The sequence below is a fragment of the Rhinatrema bivittatum genome, chromosome 2 (assembly GCF_901001135.1).
Source record: "Rhinatrema bivittatum chromosome 2, aRhiBiv1.1, whole genome shotgun sequence".
Taxonomy (NCBI): domain Eukaryota; kingdom Metazoa; phylum Chordata; class Amphibia; order Gymnophiona; family Rhinatrematidae; genus Rhinatrema; species Rhinatrema bivittatum.
The window spans coordinates 622,065,169-622,088,385 of record NC_042616.1 but is presented as its reverse complement, the minus strand read 5'-3'; the positions used below and the strand labels follow the sequence as shown (position 1 = coordinate 622,088,385).

The 23,217-nt window shown below is 44.1% G+C and overlaps 1 protein-coding gene across 1 annotated transcript in view; it reads left to right on the top strand.

The window, feature by feature from the left end:
- The window catches only part of LOC115085338 (ethanolaminephosphotransferase 1-like), a 195,156-nt gene that overhangs the window by 113,697 nt on the left and 58,242 nt on the right, over positions 1-23,217 (top strand). The window lies entirely within an intron of this gene.

Genomic DNA, 23,217 nt, shown 5'->3' with positions numbered 1-23,217 from the left:
GGTTTCTGCCAACAACATCCACATGTTTTGTGCCTTTTCACTCCTCTTTGTCTAAGACTTTTGATCTTGTTAGACTAATCTGCTAAATTCTGTTAAACGGTGGCTATTGCACATTAAGCTGCTGCTAAATGTAAAAAAAAAACCCCCGAATTGATTGCACAGGTGTAATTGTTGATTGTAATCTTTCTCTGAATGTTCATATTAAGTCAGTTGTAAAATCATCTTGTCACAAGTTGTGAATGTTAAGACGGCTTAGGCTGCTTCTAGAGCCGGAGGACTTTCAATCTGTTCTCCAGTCACGTGTCTTGAGGGGCTTGGATTACTGTAACTCCCTATAAGCAGGCCTTCCAGCAAATGCTACCCAAGTGCTGCAGACGGTACAGAATGCAGCTGCTTGGATTTTAACCAGTGCAAGAACGCGCGAACCCATTTCATCTGTTTTGTCATCCTTGCACTGGTTACTAGTCCAGTGATGGGTACATTTTATGCTGGCAATATTGGTTCATAAGCTTTTAAATAATGATTCAACACCTGGATCAATGCTGTATTGTGTGTTTATAAACCCTCATACTCACGTAGGTTGGCAAATAAAAACCTATTGGAATTCCAGGACTGACACTTTGGAATTCTTCTCCTGAACAATTGCGGGCTATACCATGTTTAAAGTTCTTTAAAAAGGCCTTAAAAACCCCTCTCTTCTGACAGAAATTGGACCTAGATTTTGTGTAGTAAATTACAGAGCTGAGGGCAGAGCAGGCTTTATTTGATATGATTATGCCTTCCATCTCCTATTTCATTGTATGTTTTTGAATCCTGTGCTTTATCTTTAATGTAATCTGCCTTGAACATCTCATGCCTGAGTGCAGATAATAAATCCTTTAAAATAAATAAATAAATATGATAGACAAGTGACAGACAATGAATACGCTATCTGGAGACATGCAGAAATAGTGACATCTTCCCCTTGTGAGCCACTAGATGTGTGAGCCCTCTGGGGACAGGGAAATACCTGCAGTACCTGAGTGTAATCTGCTTTGAAGTGCCTAAAAACAGAATATAAATAAATACAGTCTTTCTACATTTTAACAGTGAAAGTGATTGGGGTGGGGGAGGTTTCACGCCAGTTTGAAAGAGGTGCGCACACACTCTCAAGATCTGTCTGTGAGCACATAATATTAAGTGAGCCCACACTGTCTAAAGGGCAGGCTAGGAGGGGATGATTAAGATCCAGTTTTGATGAGCTGGCATGGCCTGGGCATTAGGAATCTTTAGTCATATGTTTAATAAGAATGCATCAGCTTTTTTTAAATTATATACATTTCTGGTAAAAGAAATTCTGCTCAAACAAGAAAAGAAATAACCAAAATATGGGATAAAATTATTTTGGGATAAGATAAGTTTTCAAAACTAATATGCTCAAAACCTAATTATTTTGGCCCGTTTTGGCAAACACATTGGGCTGGATTTTAAAAGCTCTACGCACGTAAATCCAGTGGATTTACACGTGTAGAGTGCCTTATGCGCGCTGAGCCTCTTTTATAAAGGCCCGGCGACGCGCGTAAAGCCCCGGTATCGGGGCGGGGCCAGAGGCCTCCGGCACAGCGGCCATTTGTTGGTTGCTGTCTGAATCTAATTCCCCTTTTCCTCTTTTTACCCTGCCATAAAAGCAGAGAACAATAATGGAATTGCATGAACAGTATGAAGGCTTATTTTTTTAGGGTAGTAACTGCCACACCAGCAAGTTACCCCCATGCATTCTTTTCTTCATTTCCATCCTCTAGCCCAGGGGTCAGGAACCTTTTTGGCTGAGAGAGCCATAAACGCCACATATTTTAAAATGTAATTCCATGAGAGCCATACAATATGTTTAAAACTAAATACAAGTAAATGTGTGCATTTTATGTAAGATCACACTTTTAAAGTACAATAAGTCTCTGAAAATATTACACCAGGCCTTAAGACACCAATACATCTCCTATTAGGAAAACGGACCAAGTCAGGCTGCTATAGAGTCCTACACAGAAACTACACGCCAGCAGAAAACCTCACCTGAATCACGTGCTGTCCCTCACCTAACATAGAATAAAGAGACCAAAACGCATAACAAGAAGCATGCAGACAAAAACTGAATTGGAAACTGCAACAAGCCAGAGTCTCTGTATGCAGTGTAACAAAGGAAAAAAGAAACATCACACATCCTTATAAAACAAATCAAGAAATATAAAATCATCAGCAGTAAAACTGTACTAACAAAAAGAACATATTTCGAAACAGCTGATGAGTGGAATATCCAATAATTAAAAACTCATATAAAACATTTCCAGATACCAACAAAATATTTCAAAATAGCAGACACAAAGATCCAGTAATGAAAAATAATAAGGATACAAAAATTTTTTTGCTCTGCATACCTGGGAACGTTTGATATCCAGGTGTCCTGAGATTGTTCTGAATTAGCAGGAGGTGGGGTGGTTTGCTTGGAACTTTCTCCTCTCTCAGTCACATACCAGCGCTCTCTCTCACACTGGCTCTCAATGACACACCTATACACACATGCTCTCAGTCACTCACATATACAAATGTTTTTTCTCTCTCACTTATATAGGCTCTTAATTACACATTTACACACATGCTGTCTATCTTTTCACGCTTACACACACACAGGCTTTCAATCACATAAATACATGCTGTCTTTTTCTCTCACACACAGACTCTCATTCACATGCTTACAAACATGTCCTCTCTTTCTCTCATTTACACACAGGCTCTCAATCACATACTCACATGCTCCCTCACCTAAATCAGCTCTCAATCACACACAGACACACATGGTCTCTTTCTCTCATTTAAACACTGGCTCTCAATCACATACTCACATGCTCCCTCACCTAAATCAGCTCTCAATCACACAGACACACATGGTCTCTCTCTCTCATTTAAACACAGGCTCTCAATCACATACTCACATGCTCCATCACCTAAACCAGCTGTCAATCAGACACAGACACACATGATCTCTCTCTTACTTATACACACAGGCTCTTAATCATACATACACATGATCTCTCTCACACACAAAGGATCTCAATCATACACACATACTCTTTCAAACAAACAGGTTTTCAATTACAAACTTACACATACAGGTTCCCAATGGTAAACTTACATTCATGCTCTCTCTCTCACAGGCAGGATCTCAATCACAGACATACTCTCTTTCACATATACAGGCTCTCAATCATTCACATACATGCAATCTCTCACTCACACACACAGGATCTCAAACACACATGCTTGCTCGCTCATTCACTCTCTCTCTCCCCCCCCCCGGAACTCGCGGCAGCAGCAGCCACCTCCCAACGCTAACCTCCTTCATTTTCAGCCCTCGCGGAGGCGAAGGCGGAGTCCCATCGGCCGCGGTTGAAGATTTTCATTTTCCTCCGAGCCGCGCTGCAGTCTTCTTCCCGCGCAGGCACCCGATGCTCTCCACTTCCTCTTCCGGGCCGCGGGAAGAAGAGAGCACCGGCGTGCTCTCTTCTTCCCGCGGCCCGGAAGAGGAAGTGGAGAGCATCGGGTGCCTGCGCGGGAAGACCCGCGCAGGCACCCGATGACTCCAGCGCTGGCACCCGGCTGACACCCGATGACTCCCGCGCAGGCACCCGGATGACTCCAGTCGGCGTGCTCTCTTCTCCTCCCCCCCGCGGCCCGGAAGAGGAAGTGGAGAGCATCGGGTGCCTGCGCGGGAAGAAGAGACCACACTAGCGTGGTCTCTTCTTCCCGCGCAGGCACCCGATGCTCTCCACTTCCTCTTCCGGGCCGCGGGTGGGGGGGAGGAGAAGAGAGCACGCCGGTGCCGCTGACTCCAGCTGTCCTGCCGCGTTCCGCCCGGGCTGACAGCATTTTAAGCCCGGGCGGCGGAGGACCGGGGAGCAGCTGGGTCAGCGGGGAACCGCGAAGTATGGCGACACGTGTCTGCGAGCCAGATGCAGCCCTCAAAAGAGCCATATCTGGCTCGCGAGCCATGGGTTCCCGACCCCTGCTCTAGCCTTTAAGGATTCACAGTGCTTATCCCATGGTTCTTTGAAATCTTTCACTGTTTTTGTTTTCACCACCTCCTCTGGAAGGGCATTCCAGGCATCCACCACCCTCTCCATGAAGAAATATTTCCTGACGTTGGTTCTGAGTCTTCCTCCCTGGAGTTTCATTACGTGACCCCTAGTTCTATTGATTTCTTTCCAACGGAAAAGGTTTGTCAATTGTGCATCACTAAAACCTTTCAAGTATCTGAAGGTCTGTATCATATCTCCTCTATACCTCCTCTCCTCGGTCCTTCAATCTCTCTTCATAAGTCATTGATGGAGACCCCCCACCATTTCTGTCACCCTCCTCTGGACCATCTCTATCCTGTCTCTGTCTCTTTTGAGATATGGTGTCTAGAACTGAACACAATACTCCAGGTGAGGCCTCACCAAGGAGCTGTACAAGGGGATTATCATCTCCTTTTTCTTACTAGTTATTCCTCTCTCTATGCAGCCCAGCATTCTTCTGGCTTTAGCTATCGCCATGTCACATTGCTTCGCCGTCTTCACATCTCTAGCCACTTTACCCCAAAGTCCCTCTCTTGCTCCGTGCACAACAGCCCTTCACGCCCCATCACATACAGCTTTTTTGGATTACCACACCCCAGATGCAGAACTCTGCACTTCTTGGAATGGAATCCCAGCTGCCATATATTCACGCACTCTTCCAGCTTCCTTAAATCTTGTCTCATTCTCTCTACTCCTTCCGGCATGTCCACTCTGTTGCAGATCTTAGTATCATCTGCAAACAAACTACCTTCTATCCCTTCCGCAATGTTGCTCACAAAGATATTGAACAGAGCCGGTCCCAACACCAATCCTTGCAGCACTCCACTTAATACTGTTCTCTCTTCAGAGTAGGTTCCATTTACCATTACATGCTGTTTTCTATGTGACAACCAGTTTGTAATCCATGCTACCATGTTGGTGCTCACTCCCCAGTTTCTCATTTTATTCACAAGCCTCCTATGCGGCCCATATCAAAAGCTTTGCTGAAATCCAAGTAGATCATATCGAGCTCTCTTCCTCGATCCAATTCTTTAATCACCCAATCAAAACAACCAATCAGATTTGTCTGACAGGACCTTCCCTCTGGTGAATCCATGCTGCCTGGGTTCCAGCAATCCTCCTGACTGTAGATAGTTCATTATCCTTTCCTTCAGCAGAGTCTCCATTAATTTTCCCACCACCAAGGTGAGGCTAACCAGCCTGTAGTTTCCAGCCTCCTTTCTGCTCCCATTTTTGTGAAGCGGTACCACAACCACTCTTCTCCAATCTTGCAGCACCACTCCCATTTCCAGAGATCTATTGAATAGGTCCTTCAGCAGACCCGCCAGCACATCCCTGAGCTCCCTCAGTAGCCTGGGATGTACCTCATCCAGCCCCATGGCCTTGTCCACATTCAATTTTTCTAGCTCTTCCCATACATTCTATTCTGCAAATGGAGTTTCGTCTACCCCACTCTCATCCACAGTCTTGTTAACTAGTGATGGTCCTTCTCCAGGGTCTTCTATAGTGAACACCGAACTGAAGTATTTGTTTAATATTTCAGCAATTTCTTCATCTCTCTCCTCACATTGATCCTTGTCACCTTTCAATTTTACTATACCACTTCGGACCTTTCTCCTATGTAGCTGAAAAATGTTTTGTCACCTTGCTTTACCTCTTTAGCAATCCTTTCTTCTGCCTGACTTTTTGCTTTCTTTCTTCATCTCCCTCAGTTTCACCAGATATTCTTCCCTATGTTCTTCTTTCTGGGATCCTTTATATTTTTTGAACGCTGTTCTTTTTGCTTTTATTTTATCAGTCATCTCCTTTGAGATCAAGATCAGTTTTTTATTTCTCTTGCTTTTGTTTACTTTTCTATCATATAGATTTGTTACCTTTGTAATTGCTCCTTTTAATTTGGCCTATTGTTGTTCCATTTCATTTTCTCCCAGTCTTCTAGTTCTACCTCCATTTTGACAAAGTCCGTATTTTGACAAAGTCCGTATTTTTGAAATTCAAAATTTGGGTATTTGTGTGACTTTGGGTATTTGCGATATCAAACCATACCGTTTGATGATCACTGGTGCTGAGGTGGGCACCCACCTGGGTATTAGAGATATTATCCCTATTAGTGAGCACTAGGTCGAGTATAACTCCCCCTCTCATGGGTTCCATTACCATTTGTTTGAACAGAGTCCCTTCCAGGGCATCCACTATCTCTCTACTATTGTTAGATTCTGCAGAAGCGATTTTCCAGTCTACATCCGGTAGATTAAAATCTCCAACAATCAACACTTCTCCCTTCTTTCACAACATTTTGGATATATTTGACCAGATCTCTGTCTGGTTCTTCTGTCTGAGTCGGAGGCCTGTAAACTGCGCCAGTAAAAATGGATGTACCATCATCCTTTTTTAGGATGGCCTATAATGCTTCTTCTCTACTCCATCTTCCTTGCAGTTCAGTTGCTTGGATATTGTTTTTGATGTAAAGAGCTACTCCTCCCCCTTTTCTGTCCTCTCTATCCTTCATTAACTAGTTATAGCCTGGTATGGCTGTATCCCAGTCATGAGAATCTGTGAACCATGTCTCTGTTAAAGCAACAGTGTCCAATTCCACCTTCACCATTAGAGCCTGCAGGTCTGGGATTTTATTGCTCAAGCTACAAGCATTAGCTTTCCAATTTTTTTTCCTTAATTTGTTGCACTTCCTAGACATCTTTTCTGCTTTTTTGAGCTGATTGATTTTGTTATTTTCTCCTCCCGCTTCCTGTATTGCTTGGGGGTGATATGTTAATTTCATTGGCCATCTCCTGCCACCATAGGGCCAGATATTCGTACCTACGCGCAGGCGTAGATTTGTGTGCACAGCCGCGCGCATGTTATAAAATCTGGGGTCAGCGAGCGCAAGGGAAGCCCCGATATCTTTCCCTGTTTCCTCCGGAGCGGCCTCGGAGGGAATTTTCCTTCTGCCCCCCTCCCCACCTTCCCCTATCTAACCCACCCCCCAGCCCTACCTAAATCCCCCCCTACCTTTATGTTTTTTTATTTACGCCTGCCTCCGGGTAGGCATAGGTTGTGAGTGCCAGCCGAGTGCCGGCATGCGATCCCCGGGCCCAGCGGTAGTGGAGAGACCTTGGCCCCGCCCCCGGACTGCCCCACCCATTTTTTCAAGCCCCGGGATTTACACACGTCCCGGGGCTTGCGCGCGTCGCCAGGCCTATGCAAAATAGGCTCAGCGCGCGCAATAGCAGGTTTTCGGGGTTACGCGCGTAACCCTTTTAAAATCTGCCCCATCTTCTTTAGTTTAAATGGCTGTTAATATACGATCTGAATTTCTTTCTTAGCATCCTCCTTCCTGCTACAGACAAAAATAGACCATCCTTACAATGTAGTCTTTTACTGCTCCATACATGATCCCAGCCTCTGATGTATCCAAAACCACTTTCTGTACATCAGGTTTTGAATTATCTATATGGGATAGCTTCTCATTTTCCTTTCCATGAACAGGTAATACTTCCAAAAAGGCAAAAGTTTTTGCACTGTTCTTATGTTTCCTAGATTTTTGAAATCTTTTTATATTTCATGGATACCATTTCTGTTGAAGTCATTGGTCCCCAGATGGGTGATAACGTTGATACCAAAGATCCATCTTTCCTCTTCAATGACTTAGATTATCTGGTTTGCATTTCTACTAGCTGAGGATCCTGAGAGGCATTTAACTGTTGTGTCACCATCAAAAAGTGTTTCCAAACTGATTCCTCTGATGATTGAGTTTCCCAGCAGAAGCAGCTTTCTTTTATGACATTTCCTTCTGATGAAGGGCTTCTGGGTGCATTGGGTGACTTCACTTTTAGAAATCCCTTCAAAAGCTATTGTTGAGCTTTCTTCATTCTCTAATGCAGAAAAAGCATTATGTAGGGGTAACACAGTGGGGAGAGTAAGTGTGTCTTCATCACAGGCCTTATTCTGCCAGATCCCAGTTATCCAATTGTTCCTGGGGTTTTGAATCCTGGATGTCTGACATCTCTGTGGGAGTAGGGGTTGATGTCCAGGATGTTGCAAAGTTGGGGAAGGTGGGTGTCTGTTGGTCAGGTGTCTTGTTCTATCAGAACTCACTGTAATCCATTTTTTCCTGGGTTTCTGAGACCTCTGTGGATGATAGGTGAGAGAATCTGGATGGTTCAAGGAAGGGGAGGTTAATTGAAACCTGGAGAATTCCTCCCTTAGATGAATCAGCTCCATTTTAATTGCAGACTGTTAAAGGCCAAAGGGACAACCATTGATTCTTCAAATGATAGGTCTTGGGACATAAGCACCACAATTGTTGCGTTGAATGAGAGACATTTTGTTAAATTATCACTAATAATTTAACAAAATAATAGAGATAAGGTACGGTAAAATTGAGGATCTTGCAATGATTTTTAATAGGTAGAATATGAAAACCAATTTTTACAAGCAATATGACAGTTTAAGATATTATTATCTGAGCTGTAAGGAACTACTATGTAATGGGAGATGAGGTAATTGAAGCTAATTATCTAGGAGTCCAGGGAAGATGATATAAGAAAAGTAAACACATGGGGCGGGGGAGGGGAGGGTAGAGGGGTGAAATTAAACCGTTGCGATTACTATAGTATAGGAGGCTATCTAACTCAAATTAAAACATGAGATTTTAATTCTGTAATATTTTCTGTTATTTTTGGGGTTGCCTCTCTATCCTAGCCCTCCTTTTAAAAAATATTTTATTGGTATATTGGCAATCAAGACAATTAAATAGAATCAAACTCATATGACTACTATATCTAAAATTAGCATATTCAGGTTAGTCTACACTAGGGGTGTGCAAGTAAAGTGTTTATTTTTTCGATTTGCTTTCGGTGGGGGGGGCTCCATGAATTTCATTTTGTTTAATATTCAATTTGTTTCTTTCATTTAAAAAAACAAATTGAACATAAAAAAAAAAGAAACGGGGCCTCCCAAGGCCTTCCGTTTCCAGCATCTATCCCTCCTGCACGTAAACATACCTGGGCCAGGATCCTCCCCAGCTCCCATTTATCATTGCCTAGGGCCTAGGCCACACCCAGGACCGATGCTGGGGCCCAGGCCTGATACCAGGTTTCAATGCCTGGGCCTTGGCCGAGGCCAGAGCGCAGGTCTGACGCCAGAGCCCAACCCAGAGACTGGGCCATAGCCCAGGCCTGATGGGCCCCGGCCTGGAGACCGGGTCCTGATGCCCAAGTCCAGACAGCAATTATGGTACCCTCCGCTGAGGATGCACTGGAGTAAATTTACTTCAGAATGTCCCCAGATGTCATTTCAAGAGGAAGACAAAAGACCGAAGACTGACAACTCTGAGGCCTGCGCTCCATCTTCTGAGCCTGAGTCTGGCCACAGGCCCAGGCATTTGGACCAGGCCTCTGGGCCGGGCCCTGGCATCAGGCCTGAACTTGGGCCAAGGCCCCGCAGTAGGGACCCGGCCTCTGGGCCAGACCTTGGCACCAGGCCTTGGCCTATGCTTCAGGACACAGCCTCCAGACTGAGTCCCAGGTGTTGGGACCCGGCCTCTCGGCCAGGCCCCGGCATCAGGTCTGGGCACAGGCTCTGGCTTAGGCTGAGGCCCAGGCATCAGGACCCAGCTCCAGGCCAAGCCCTAGGCATTGGGACTTGGCCTCCAGACTGGGCACCAGCATCAGGCATGAGCCAAGGTTCTGGCATAGGCTTAGGCCCAAGCATCAGGACCCAGCCTCCAGGACCGGCCCTGGAACCAAGCCTTGGCCTAGGCTTCAGGACACAGCCTCTGGGCTGACTCAATTCCTGGGCTGAAGCCCAGGAATTGAGACCCGGCCTCTAGACCAGGCCTCGGTGTTGGACCTAGGCCCAGGCATCAGGATTTGGCCTCTGACTGGGCCCCAGCATCAAGTCTGAGCCTGCCCTGGTGTTGAATCTCCATTGGATCAGGGAACTGGGGATCAGGAAATTTCCCAACCCCAGCAAACCTTTTCAGGCTTAGGCATAGGCCAAGATCCCGGCCTTGAACTCAGGCATAGGACAAGGCCCCTGCATCAAGCCATGGCCTATGCTTAGGCAAGACCTTGGCTTCAGGCCTAGGACAAGGCTGAGGCACCGGTTTTGCACTTGGGTGTAGACCACAGCCCCTGATTTGGGCCTCGGCCTATTCTCTACGTGAGGCTCTGGCTTTAGGTCTAGGCATGACAGGTAACTTTGTTTTTTGTTTCAAATGAATTAAACAAATTGGCCCTATTCATTTACTTTTCCTAATTTGTTTGAAATGAATGCACATCCCTTGCCAATACATACTAGGGGCTGATATTTAACAGTACTTATCCAGATAAATAGGGACTTATCCTGTTAAGTGGCAGCCGCAGAATAGCCAGCTATGTAGATAGCTGTATGTCTTGCTAAGTAGATAGCCATATATTTTGAGGGTAGGGTTGCCAAGTGGATTCAGATTTTCAAGACAGGTTGATCCAGTCTTGATTTTACTCTCCTGCATGAAGAAACTTGTAGTCTTGCTTTTTCTTAGGGAATGCGCCAGGAAAATGAGAACAAGTCCCTGCATGCAATGAGGTAAAACCAGGACTGGATCAACTTGTCCTAAAAATTTGGAACCAGTTGGTAACCCTACTTGGGGGTGGGCAATGGGACAATTTAGGTGGAGCAACTTATCCATTTATCTTAACCAAATAAATGCCTATATTCAGCCTTATCTGATTAAGTTAACCAAATAAGTTAGACCCGCTGAATAGCAGGGATAAAGTTATCTGGATACAATTTATCCGACTAACTAGAACTTATCTGGTTACATTCAGCAGCATAGCCATGCCACTGAATATACCTTCTAAGTTAGCTGGATAAGTTATATCCAGATAATTTAGAAAACCAGGTATCTTTGAATATTGGGTCCATTATTATTAACTGCTGATTGTTTATAACTGGCACGCAGGCTGCTAATGTGACATAGTGCTATCTTTTTGGACACGGGGGGGATGCAATACCATGCCCAGCGGCTAACACACGGTTTAATACGCGTTTTGGCTACACATCCATTCCCTCTGATGTAATACAGGGATTAGCGTGGCCAAATCACTGGGTAGCTAACAGCACTCATCATATGCAAATTCCATGTAGAAGAGGCTATTAGATAATCCCCAGATGCAAAACTTTTCCCCTGCGGCCAATGCACCCATTGCAACACTGCAAATTTTACGCTAGCCCGGGGCTGGTGTAATGGCATGCCACGCTCAAGGGCGCATTGAAAAGCAAGAAAAAAACTTGCTTTCTCTGATTCCTCCTAACAGTATCGTAGAGATACTAAGTAGGAGGGAGCAAATAAAGCAGAGTTAGTTATAAAAAAAAAAAAAGCTTGTTCAGGCCGAGTGTCTTGTGTGTCTCTATGCCAGTAGTGGGAGAAAACGGATGCTCGTAGATTGAGCGTCCGTTATACCAACCTGCTTGATGGCCACATCTCCTGTGTACCCAGTGCTGAGGAGATGCTAGGGACGCACACATTTTCCCTAGCGCCTCCTTTTTTTTGAGTGACCCCTAATTTAAATATTGCATTGCACCTGTTTTCTGCAATAAAAAGACATATAAAAAAAAAAAAAATTACATCAGCCCCAAAGTATGTATGCTGTTGCTACAGACTTCTGTATAAGAAAAATATATTTTATCAATTTAAATAAAACCAGTGAAAACAGCTAGATCCAAAAGAACAAGAACTTCCAGCCAGAACTAAAGGAGCCTACTTTTCTGGACACAAGCATCCATGGTCTGCACATATGCAAGTATATGAAAATAGAAAACCAACAAGCATTCTTCGCAGAGACCTTATGACCCTCCAACATGCCTTGAAAATTATTAGTTATTGCATACGCTTTCTTTCCCCTTCAGAAAGTAGACTAAAAAGAAAAAGCACATACTAGAAAGATAGATAAGAGGAATAATGGTGGAGTATTATATTATATAATCCCCAAGGGTAGTTAAGATTGATCTAAGAATGGTAGCCAGACTTCCTGAAACTTCCTTGTTTTATTTCTATGTTCAGCAGTTAATCTTTCCATGTTGTAAATATCCCATAATCTCTTAATCCAGTGGTTTTCAACCTTTCATGACTACTGAACCCATTTCAGGAGTTTGAAATGTCTTGTGCACAACTAGGTTTGCAAAAATTCTAAATTTAAGCAAATAACTTCAGTATGCTATTTGGGCTTGTTTTTCATTTGGTATTCAGCTAGCAAATAGCAAGCACATATAAAACACAGGATGCTGATTCTGCATAATCCAAACTGAATTTCGCAGGAAGTGACACTGTTGTGGCCGAGGCAGCCATGCTGAAGTAAGTGGAGGGCACATTTCTCTCATTGCTTTGACTGTGTCTGACAAACACATAGCAATTTGGAACTTGGGGGAAGAACAGAGAGAGAGCTAAGGCAGGGGGCTGGAGTGACAGGAAACCCAAGAATCATTATTTCAGGGAGATGAGGGGAAGGGATATTACAAGTGGACATTAGGGGTGTGCATTCGTTTGCAACGTATTGGTAATCCGCAACGTATAGGGCCATATTCGTTGTATTCATGGGGAAGCAAAATGTATCGCGATTCCCCACGAATCTTCACCGAATTATTCAGCTGTCTAAAGGAGCGAATTTAAACAAACCCTCCATCCTCCTGACCCCCCCCCAAGACTTACCAAAACTCCCTGGTGGTCCAGCCGTCGGCTGCCGGTATTCAAAATGGCGCCATGAGCTCCTACCATGTGACAGGGGCTGACCAATGGCACCGGTAGCCCTTGTGACATAGTAAGGGCAAAGGCTATCGGTGCCATTTTGAATACCGGCAGCCAATGGCCCGAGTGCAGGAGGTCGCTCCCGGACCCACGCTGGACCACCAGGAACTTTTGGCAAGTCTTGGGGGACCCTCCTGACCCCCAGAACTGCACAGAATTGCTCCATACATTCAGTTGATTCTCTGTGCAGTTCTTTGTCCCTCCCAATGCAGCTTCATAGTGAAACATGGACGTGTCAGGACTTATGACTTTTTGAATTTGTATGCATTTTCTTGCTCACTTTCATTTATTTATTTATTTATTTATTATTTTTATATACCGATGTTCCTGTATAGGATACGTATCGCACTTTCATACAAGCCCCAAATACTCCTCCTTTTCCCCACCCACCCAATCCACTGAGCCCTTGCTTCCAGTTGTTACTTTCCGCGCTCTTTTCTTTGGAGTGTGTATCAAAAGGCTTATAGGCTAACCGGTGTGCCTTTCCCTAGGTTGCCAAATGCATACAAGGAGCTTATCCATAAAGCTTCCTGCAGCTACATAGCACCTGTAACAGTAGGCTGTGGTTTTTGTAAGATGAAGAATAAAAATGGTTTTAGTAAAAGCTACACCAAATGTGTCTGTGGGATGTGACACATGGCATTACTTGAGCAATCCCCGCTGCAAAGTGCCACAACACGAGCAAAAGCCCATAACTAATCTATAGTGGTCCTGGTGCAGTTCCTATTTTAATTAACTTTAATTGTCGCTTTGAAAAACGCAAGGCGATGTATCTTAGACCTTCTGCTTTGGTGGTGGATTTTTCCATAAAACATTAATGAATGCTCCTTTCCTATTCTTAGCAGTGGCTGCTTAATGGTGGAGACTGTTCAGCATGTTGGATTATTCATGTTGACTACCTTAGCTTCCTCTGGTTCATGCCCTTTACAGATGGCTGCCTGTCCTGTTTACAGCGCTTGTTTCATGCTTGCTTTGTTCTGGAAGGAATTTGTTTGCTGCATTGCTGAGCATCTCCACGCGTTAGTAAAAACTCCCCTGGCACAGCAGCTCTGTGCACAACCCACATTTTAGAAAAAAAGTTGCTCAGAACATAGAATGTTTTACAAAAGGAAAAAAAAAATCCTTTTTTGGCCACTGGGCTTGGACTGGTTGGCCATAAAAGCTGCTTTCCCAGCCGCAGATAGCACAAGATCAACAAAAAATTCACTTTGCCACCACAGAGCGGTTTGAAACATTAAATACATCTTATCTTAAGATTATTTTTCTGATGCTGAACAGCTGTATGTGAAATATCAAATACCACTTTTCCAGGCAATGCCAATTCCTACATATTTCTGGGAACTTTTCTAGAGGCTGAGAGACAGTTACATATTTTAAAGTTGGCTCCCCAGCCGGTAGACTATTTATTGATATTGCTGTCAACCCGGAGTTGAAAGAAAAGTAGGAGAAAGGAGAAAAAGAGGGAAGGCACTTATGGAACAATAAACTGAGTTCTGATGATTATGTACAGGGGACGGCGCCATACAATAATGAACACGGAAACCATGTTGAGGTGTACAATCCCATGATTCAAATGCAGGCCCGGAGTCAACTGGGGAGAGTGGTCTAGGGTGCATGAACCCCATTCCAAACTGACACGATGGACACTGCAGGCATAAAAATAATTATTTTATTAAATACTCACCTACTGGACACCAGTAAAGAAGAGATTCACAAAAATAAGGGAAAAAAGGTAATGGAAGTAAAAGCTGTATAAAAGATTAGTATGGAGATGATGAAATCATACATTTAATTTACACATTTGGAGTAAAGTGACAACCTTCAAAAAGCTACTTTATGTAGAGGAGATGAAAGCAGTCAAAAAAATAAATTATTCCAAATGGGGGCTTGATAGAAAAAATGCTTTATAAAAATTAGGCATGCTTGGGAAATTGCAGGGTGTGAGGGAATAAATAAGAAACTCTCTCAGAATACCTTAAAGGACCAGCCACAGGTATCTGGATCAGTCCTCTTAAAGGGCCAACCCAGCAAGGGATTCTGGGCCAGGGACTGGGAGGATCCCTGCAGCCTTGGATAAGAAGGCAGGGCCCAGAAGGCTGGGGAAGCCTCAGAGAGAAGGCGGGAAGCCAGTCTGAGCAAAGACTATATTTGAGTGTTGTAAGACTGCTGAGGTAAGCAGCCTTTGCACTGTGTTTTGGTTTTGCTTGTAAATAGAGAGCTTGTTTGCATAGAACCAGTCAGAGTTTGGCTTCCTTTTTATACTGCTAGCTGTTTCCTAACTCATGACAGCTCCTGAGCGACCTCAGAAGGGGTGAAGAATTTCATGCTAGATGCACATCAAATTAGTTCTGTTTGGTGTATGCTTATAGGTAGGGTAGCCATATAGCTCCATGTCAAAGTGGACAAGCTGGACCCATTCTGGGAAAAATCAGGATTGTCTCAGCCTGTCCCTCTTGGTATGGAGTTATATGGTCATCCTACGTTCAGGAACCCTTTTCAAAAAAACACCCAGACTGTGCAAAGGCACAAGCTCCACATCAGCAAGTCTTCACTATTACAATAGTTACTGGAAGTGAACTTATTTGTGACCTTTGCCTTATTATTACTATAGGATCTTTCTCTTCCTGTTCAAACTGCTTAGGGACATTGCCTCTGGCTTCAGTGCCATGCATATTCTACAGATATTTATATATATTGAGGTCAATATTCACTGCTGTGGTGAGCGATAGTTACCGGTTAAAGTTAACTGGCTAATTTTGGCTGGGGTATTATGTTGTACTTAACTGGGTAAGAACATAACATATGTCATGCTGGGTCAGAACAAGGTCCATCAAGCCCAGCATCCTTTCTTGGACAGTGGCCAGTTTGGATCACAAGTACCCGGTAACTTCCCCAAAATAGATGTATTTCTTGTTGTTCATGCTCAGGGATAAGCAGTGGTTTTCCCAAGACTACCTGGCTAATAATTGTTTATGGACATTTCCTCCAGGAACTTGTCCAAACCTCTTTTAAGTGTCACTATGCTAGTTGCATTGACCATGTACTCTGGCAAAAGATTCCACAGCTTGATCGTGCACTGATTTGTTTTAAATCTACTGGTTGTTAGCATCCCCTTGTTTTAGTTTATATTTTTCTAAATTTACCTGGACAAAGTTATCCAGGTAAGCCAATCCCCCCTATTCCCTACTTTAAAAAAAGGATGTTGGCCAAATCCCCATTCTTGAACCCTTAAAATTGGCCTGCTGAACTGAATACTAAGTGCGATATAGCTGACAGCTCCAGGTACATTAGTATTAGAACATAAGAACATAAGAAATTATCAAACCGGGTCAATCAAGCCCAGCATCCTTTTTCCAACAGTAACCAAACCAGGCTACAAGTACTTGGCGAGTACCCAAACACTAAGTAGATGCCATGCTACTGATGCCAGTAATAGCACTTAATGGACTTCTCCAAGAATGTATCCAAACCTTTTTTAAACCCAGCTACACTATCTACACTAACCACATCCCCTGGCAACAAATTCCAGAGCTTAATTGTGCGTTGAGTGAAAAAGAATTTTCTCCGATTAGTTTTAAATATGTTACTTGCTAACTTCATGGAGTGCCCCCTAGTCCTTCTATTATCCAAAAGTGTAAATAACCGATTCACATTTACCCGTTCAAGACCTCTCATGATCTTAAAGACCTCTATCATATCCCCCCTCAGCCGTCTCTTCTCCAAGCTGAATAGCCCTAACCTCTTCAGCCTTTCCTCATAGGGGAGCTGTTCCATTCCTTTTATCATTTTGGTTGCCCTTCTCTGTACCTTCTCCATCGCAACTACATCTTTTTTGAGATGTGGCGACCAGAATTGTACACAGTATTCAAGGTCTCACCATAGAGGGATACAGAGGCATTATGACATTTTCCGTTTTATTCACCATTCCCTTTCTAATAATTCCCAACATTCTGTTTGTTTTTTTGACTGCTGCAGCACACTATAAGCACTGGTATATGAACTATACTTGCAGATTTAAAATGACTGGTGTCTTTCTTTTTTTTCCTCAAGTCTGAACGATGTATCTATCTTGTGCATAAGTCCTGGGAGCTTTGACAAACTAGACTATCTGCTACTAATGAACTGTTGGGCTATCTTCCAGCTGTTAGTAAGAAACTTAGCACTATTCATGTTAGGGTTTAAACAGAAGTCCAGGATGTCAGAGGTTATTGTTTTCATTTTTCTGTTTTTTTTAGAGGTAAGGGGCCCCTAGATACTGTCTGAGACCCAAGGGGCCCAGTCCGCCATGTCAGGTTGGGCTCTGCTCATGGCACGCTGGGACCTGCATCATCTTTTTTGAGATGTGGTGACCAGAATTGTACACAGTATTCAAGGTCTCACCATGGAGGGATAGAAAAACAATAAATAAATCTTCACCGAGAGTGGGATGCGCTCCGCTCGTGGCACGCCGCGGTCTGCTCTTTTGCTGTGATACAGCATGCCAGGGCCTGCTCCTTCGCCATGAGTAGGATGGGCTCCACTTGTGGCATGCTGGGGTCTTCTTCCTCTTCACAACACAGCACACCGGGACCTGCTCCTTCTTCGCTACAATGCAGCATGCCGGGGCCTGCTCTTTCACTGTGAGCAGGATGGGCTCCAGTCATGGCATGCCTGGGCCTGCTCCAAATTCTGCACAGAAGATGGAAATTCTGTGCAAATTCTGCATTCCCAGGAGTAATATAGAAATATTATTACTGATACGATCTGCCACACCCCCAAGAAACCTGTTCTCTCTCCTTCCCAGCATTTAAAACCATCCAAAGGGCTAAACATGCTCCACCCCCAGCACCCATGACCTTCTAGGTGATTTGAAATTTCCTACATGGCCCTTATCTTGAAAGGTTTGGGAATCCTCACGTAGGGAGAGCTGCACCCATTTGGTATGCAAATTTGTTATCCAGCTAACTTTAGGAAAGACATTTGTCTGACTAGGCTTAGTCGGATAACTTTATCTGGTTAGGGATGAATGTTTGTGCCTGTCACACAGCATAAGCAGTCTATGGCTGGCTGGAGGACAGATTACAGTCTGTATTCCAATTTTCTCTTGCACACTTTTATTATATGCAATCAAATGGTACATAGAAGCAGCTTATCTCAGCAATACTTCTTACCAAAACACATCAACCAAGAAGTATTTAAATGGGGCTGCATTCTCTTCATCTTCCCAAGGCCTCTTCTGCTCTCTTCTGAGCTTTATTCCTGCTCAGAGAAGACACCCTGCACCCAGAATGCCTTGTGTTAAGGTGAACTGGGCCCAAGCAGCTGGGACCGGTCTTTTAAGGAGTTCCGAGGGTTTCTACAGTGCACTCTGCCACATACCCTCCCCCTCAGCTCAGTCTTACCCAGTTGAGTGTCTGCCCCTACCAGGCCTATGTCCCGCAGTAGGACCCTGCCAGGCTTGCCCTTGGGGTCCTGTCTCAACCTTGGACAACCTCTTTCCCAATCCGACCCCCGCCTGCCTTATGGTGTGGAGTTCTCGGCCAAACCCACTGGTTATTCTTTTTATCTAGGGTAGTTTCCTCTTCTACTGAGGAACCCTTCCCCAGTCCTTTGGGTTTTTAGATGAGGCTTTCTTGTACCACTTCAAGCCCTCTTGGTTCTCTGGGTGACCCACCCTGGTTAGCTCCAGAGTTCAATTCCCTGGAATGTCCATTTCACAAATTTCTAATTATAGCTTGACCTCTCTGGGCTAGATCTCCAAAAACTCAAATTTCTCACCAGTCCTGGCTTTCTCAGGCTCATGGGTAGCAGCCCAATTTACTGAAAACCAGTCTGGCTCTCCTCAGTCTGCTGGACTTCTGGGCTCCAGACCTCTACCATTGACTCAGTGTTGTCCTCTTGTTCTGGCTTTATCCCCTCCTCTTCCTGAGCTCCACCATCCTTGGTGAGTGGGTTAGCCATGCTGGAGACCTGCTGCTCTCCTCTTCACAACAATGCATGGGACTCCTGTCCTCCAATGGAAATCCATATGGCCAGGTCCCCAGTCCCCTTGTACCTGTACCATGTTTATTATAAGTCCATTCACAGGTCTTTTATATTCTCTTGTCGTGCACTGGATCTGTCCTTGCCCTTCTGATCCAGCAGAGCATTGCCAGGGCTCCCTGTAGCACCTTCCGTGGGCCACTTTCTGAGATAATCCTGGTTAGGCTTGGTTATCACTGGCTCCCCTTACGCTTTGCCAGGCTTCACTGTAGCATCCTTTTTAGGCTGCTCTTTGGGATGCTCCTGGTCAGCGTTTGTCATCACTGACTCCAGTGACGCTTTGCCAAACTCTACAGCAGCGTCATTTTCAAGCCAGTCTCTGGGATGAACCAGGTCAGCCTTGACTAAGCCGGTCTTGTCTTCTTTTTTGTAACTCTCAGCTTTTGTGCTTTGGAAGAGTACAATCCCAATCAGGTGCCTCACCAGGTTGCTACGCTTCCTCCACTTTCAGGCCATCCAAGTTCTCCTTTATGCACACCAACCTTGCTTCCATCTCCTTTTTGATTGTAAGGTAGGAAAATTGGCTCTTTATGAAGTTTCCTTGTGTCCATCTTTGTCCTTCGAGGAGGATTTGAATCCAGTTCTCCATTTTGTTTTCTCTAGTGCCAAACTAGCTGCCTTGGGTTCAGAGGGCCCCACCCTGAACACTTTTCTCTTTTTTTGCAGCCAAGGCACAGACAAAAAAAGTCATTTGTTCCATTGAACAGAAAAAGGTTCTCTTTTCTTGGGGTTTTTCCCCCCAGAAAATAAACCCCTGCATGCATCTCTCCAGGGATAGGAGAGAGGAGAAAACAAAAAAAAAAAAAGACCTGCTGGCCTGACTTGTCCTCACTGCTTGACTCCTGACTATTCAGGCAGGGATAGCCCCCCTTGGCCTGTTGTGTAAAGCTGGGTGTGGAAGTGGGAGGGCCCTGAAAAAAAAAAAAAAGACAACTCTGCAGGAGGGTCCTTCCTTCAGTGTGCTTTTTTGCACTAGTGTTGCGCTGTGTGCTGCTTAGAGCAAAACACTTTCTCAAAAAAATTCAAATTCTCTCTTCCTTCGTTTTGAAGCAGAGTTCCTGCCTGTGCAGACACTTTCTACAAACTTCTTTCTTTTCAGTCACTTTTAGGAGGCTTGGACTTTTGCCTGTCATTTAGTGCAGAAAATCCTTGACCTGACACCATATTCACACAGCACAACAAGCCTATGGCTGGCTGGAGGACAGATTACAGCCTGGACTCCAATTTTTCTCTTGCACACTTTTATTATACACCATCAAATGGTCTGTAGAAGCAGCTTACCTCAGCAATATTTCTTACCAAAAAACATCAACCAAGCAGTATTTAAATGAAGCTGTATTCTCCTCATGTTCCCAGGGGCCTCTTTTGCTCTCCTCTGAGCCTATCCTTTATTCCTACTCAGAGGAGACACCCTGCACCCAGAATGCCCTGTGTTAAGGTGACCCGAGCCCAGGCAGCTGGGACCAGTTTTTTAAGGTGTCCTGAGAGTTTCTATAGTGCACTCTGCCACAGTGCCAACCAGCTAAATTTTAGCTATGGCTCCAGAACATTCCCTACAGTTCCTTTTTATATCCTGCTAAATTGTAGCCACATTATGACTTACCCAGTAGAAATTTTAAATGCAGGGTTTTGACTGGCTAACTCCAAAAGTTAGCCGGACAAATGCTGACATCATCAGCCTCATTGAGGTCCATATTCAGAAGCATTCGGCAAGATAATTCAGAAGTTATCCTGCTAAATGAATATTTGGGCACTTATCTGTCTAAATTCTATCTGGCTAACATTTGGCTGGATAAGTCAGGGGTATTCCAGGGATGTAACTAGGAGGAGCTGCGTTAGTTGTGCAACCCCAAGACAACTCTCCTCACCCTCACTGTTTAGTTATTTGGAACTCACAGAAGGAACAGAATGATGGCCAATTAGAGAGAAATGTACTGGGAGCCATATTTAAATTGGATCCTCCAAAAATTGGGGCAGACTTTCAAAGGCTATGCACATAACCCGAGAAAATCTGCCCCTGCGCGTGCCGAGCCTATTTTGCATAGGCTCGGCGGCACGCACAAGCCCCAGGACGCGCGTATGTCCCGGGGCTTTCAAAAATGGGCGGTCTGGGGCGGGGCGAGGGGCGTGGTGACAGTCCAGGGGCGGGCCGGGGGCGTGGCAGTGGTTCGGGGGCGGTCCCGAATCCTCTGGCACAGCGGCCTGTGCCGGGGTATGGCGAGCCGGCGCGCACAAGTTACGCCTGCCTCGGGCAGGCGTAAGTTCGTAAACAAAAGGTAGGGGGGGATTTAGTTAGGGCTGGGGGTGGGCTAGATAGGGAAGGGAGGGGAAGGTGGGGGGGATCATAAAAAATGTTCCCTCCAAGGCCGCTCCAATTTCGGAGCGGCCTTGGAGGGAACGGGGAAAGCCATCGGGGCTCCCCTTGGGCTCGGCGCGCGGAAGGTGCACAAGAGTGCACCCCCTTGCGTGCGCCAACCCCAGATTTTATAACATGGGCGTGGCTGTGCGCGCATGTTATAAAATCGGGTGTAGATTTGTTCGCGCCTGGCTGTGTGAACAAATCTACGCCCACGCATATTTATTAAGATCTGGCCCTTTCTGCTTTTCTGCTAATTCTGAAATACATAGCAGTGAAAAAATCAGCTATGTGTTTCAGCCAGATGAATACATCATCACTACTTGTCTCTCTGAAATTTGAGTGAATGTGTGGCTATTCTGCATCTCTCCTAGTTCCCATTATGCTGAGGTGTTGGACCAGAGCTCAGCAGGTCTCCTGCATGACAGAGCAGAACTCAAACCTCTGGACCATCAGGGATAATCTTTTTAATTTATTTTTATTTACTTAAACATAATTTCTTATCCGTACTAATAGAAAAAGAGTTAAAGGCAGGAAACAAAATAAAACATACACAAAATCTAATAAAAACATAAATCAAAACAGAATAAAAGCTTCATTAAAGGCTTATGTAAATAGATATGTTTTTAGATCTTTTCTAAATAACTTCACAGAGGCCAAAGCCCACAAATATTCAGGAAAGGAATTGCAGAACAATGGGCTTACAACAGAAAAAGCCCCATCTCTAGTGCATCAAGATTTGCCAATCCAATAGTTGGAACTTCCAGCAGATGTTTATTTGCTGAGGATAATAGGATTCAAGCTGAGTCAGTCTAAGTGCCTGTTATTAAACAGAAAGGTATTATACATCTTCACTTTCATTTCTTGATTTTGGAATTATGAAGCAGTCAGAATCTGTACAATATTCTTCTGCTAATAGGACTGCTTTGCAAAAGTGGTTTATTTTTGGACATAACAGTTCTTGTAGTAACAGAACTCCCATGAATGGAGTATTTATAGCTGGAAAAATCTGACATCTGGCATTCACATTCCAGTTTTCTTTCTTGATTTGGTTTAACTATTTCAGCAAAGGAATTTAGAGTCAATGTATGATGTGACTATATACACATAAATACATTTGTTTATTTTTTGCTATTTTGTTATATAGTTTTTTTTAGTTGATGAATGTTAATATTTAATAAATATTAATAAAAATAGAGTTTACTAACCATAATGCTAATGCAGATTTCAGACATCACAATTTGGTTTGCAGCTCTAAAAATTAGATTAGCAGAGCTGCAAAAGAGACAGCCTCTTGATCATTCCTGGTTTTTGAACTGACATCCTACTGCAGCCTGAGGTTTGTAGTCTGCACTGGAAGTCTAAAATGCAACATTGGTCAAGGTCCGAAAGTAAATCTCCATCCAAAAACTGGGTCATTTGGCAGCTCTGGGCTAGAGCTGCTAATGAAATGCCTTGGTATATCTGAAGTATTTTTGGCATCAAGTAAATAAAAAGCTAGACTGTCACTTGTGTGTAATTTCTAATTAAAATAAGGTTCCAGAAAAACAAGGAATAGCTGGCAGACTGTAAATGTCATTTCCAGCCCTTCTCATTCTATTTCTGCTCTCATTCCTTAGTGGGCGTTTAATCTTTATAACAAACTGAAGTTTTCAGGATTGCAGCAGGAAATTTAGATTTAACTTCAAGTGAGCGTCTTGGCTCCTGCCTGCTATAATGTAATACAGATGTTAGAACTGCTGTATTTAACACAGGATCTTGCTGAAAGAGAAATGCCTTTGTCTCTTGCCGATTTCTTAAGCAAAACTTAATGATGTCATTCTGAAGAACCATTTAACCACAAGCAAAACTTTTTTTTTTTTTTTTAAATGTATTTATAATCTGTCTTTCAGCCACTTCAAAGCAGATTATATCCAGGCACTGTAGGTAATTCTGGGGTGGCTTCATGTCAGTGGTCTAGGATGGCC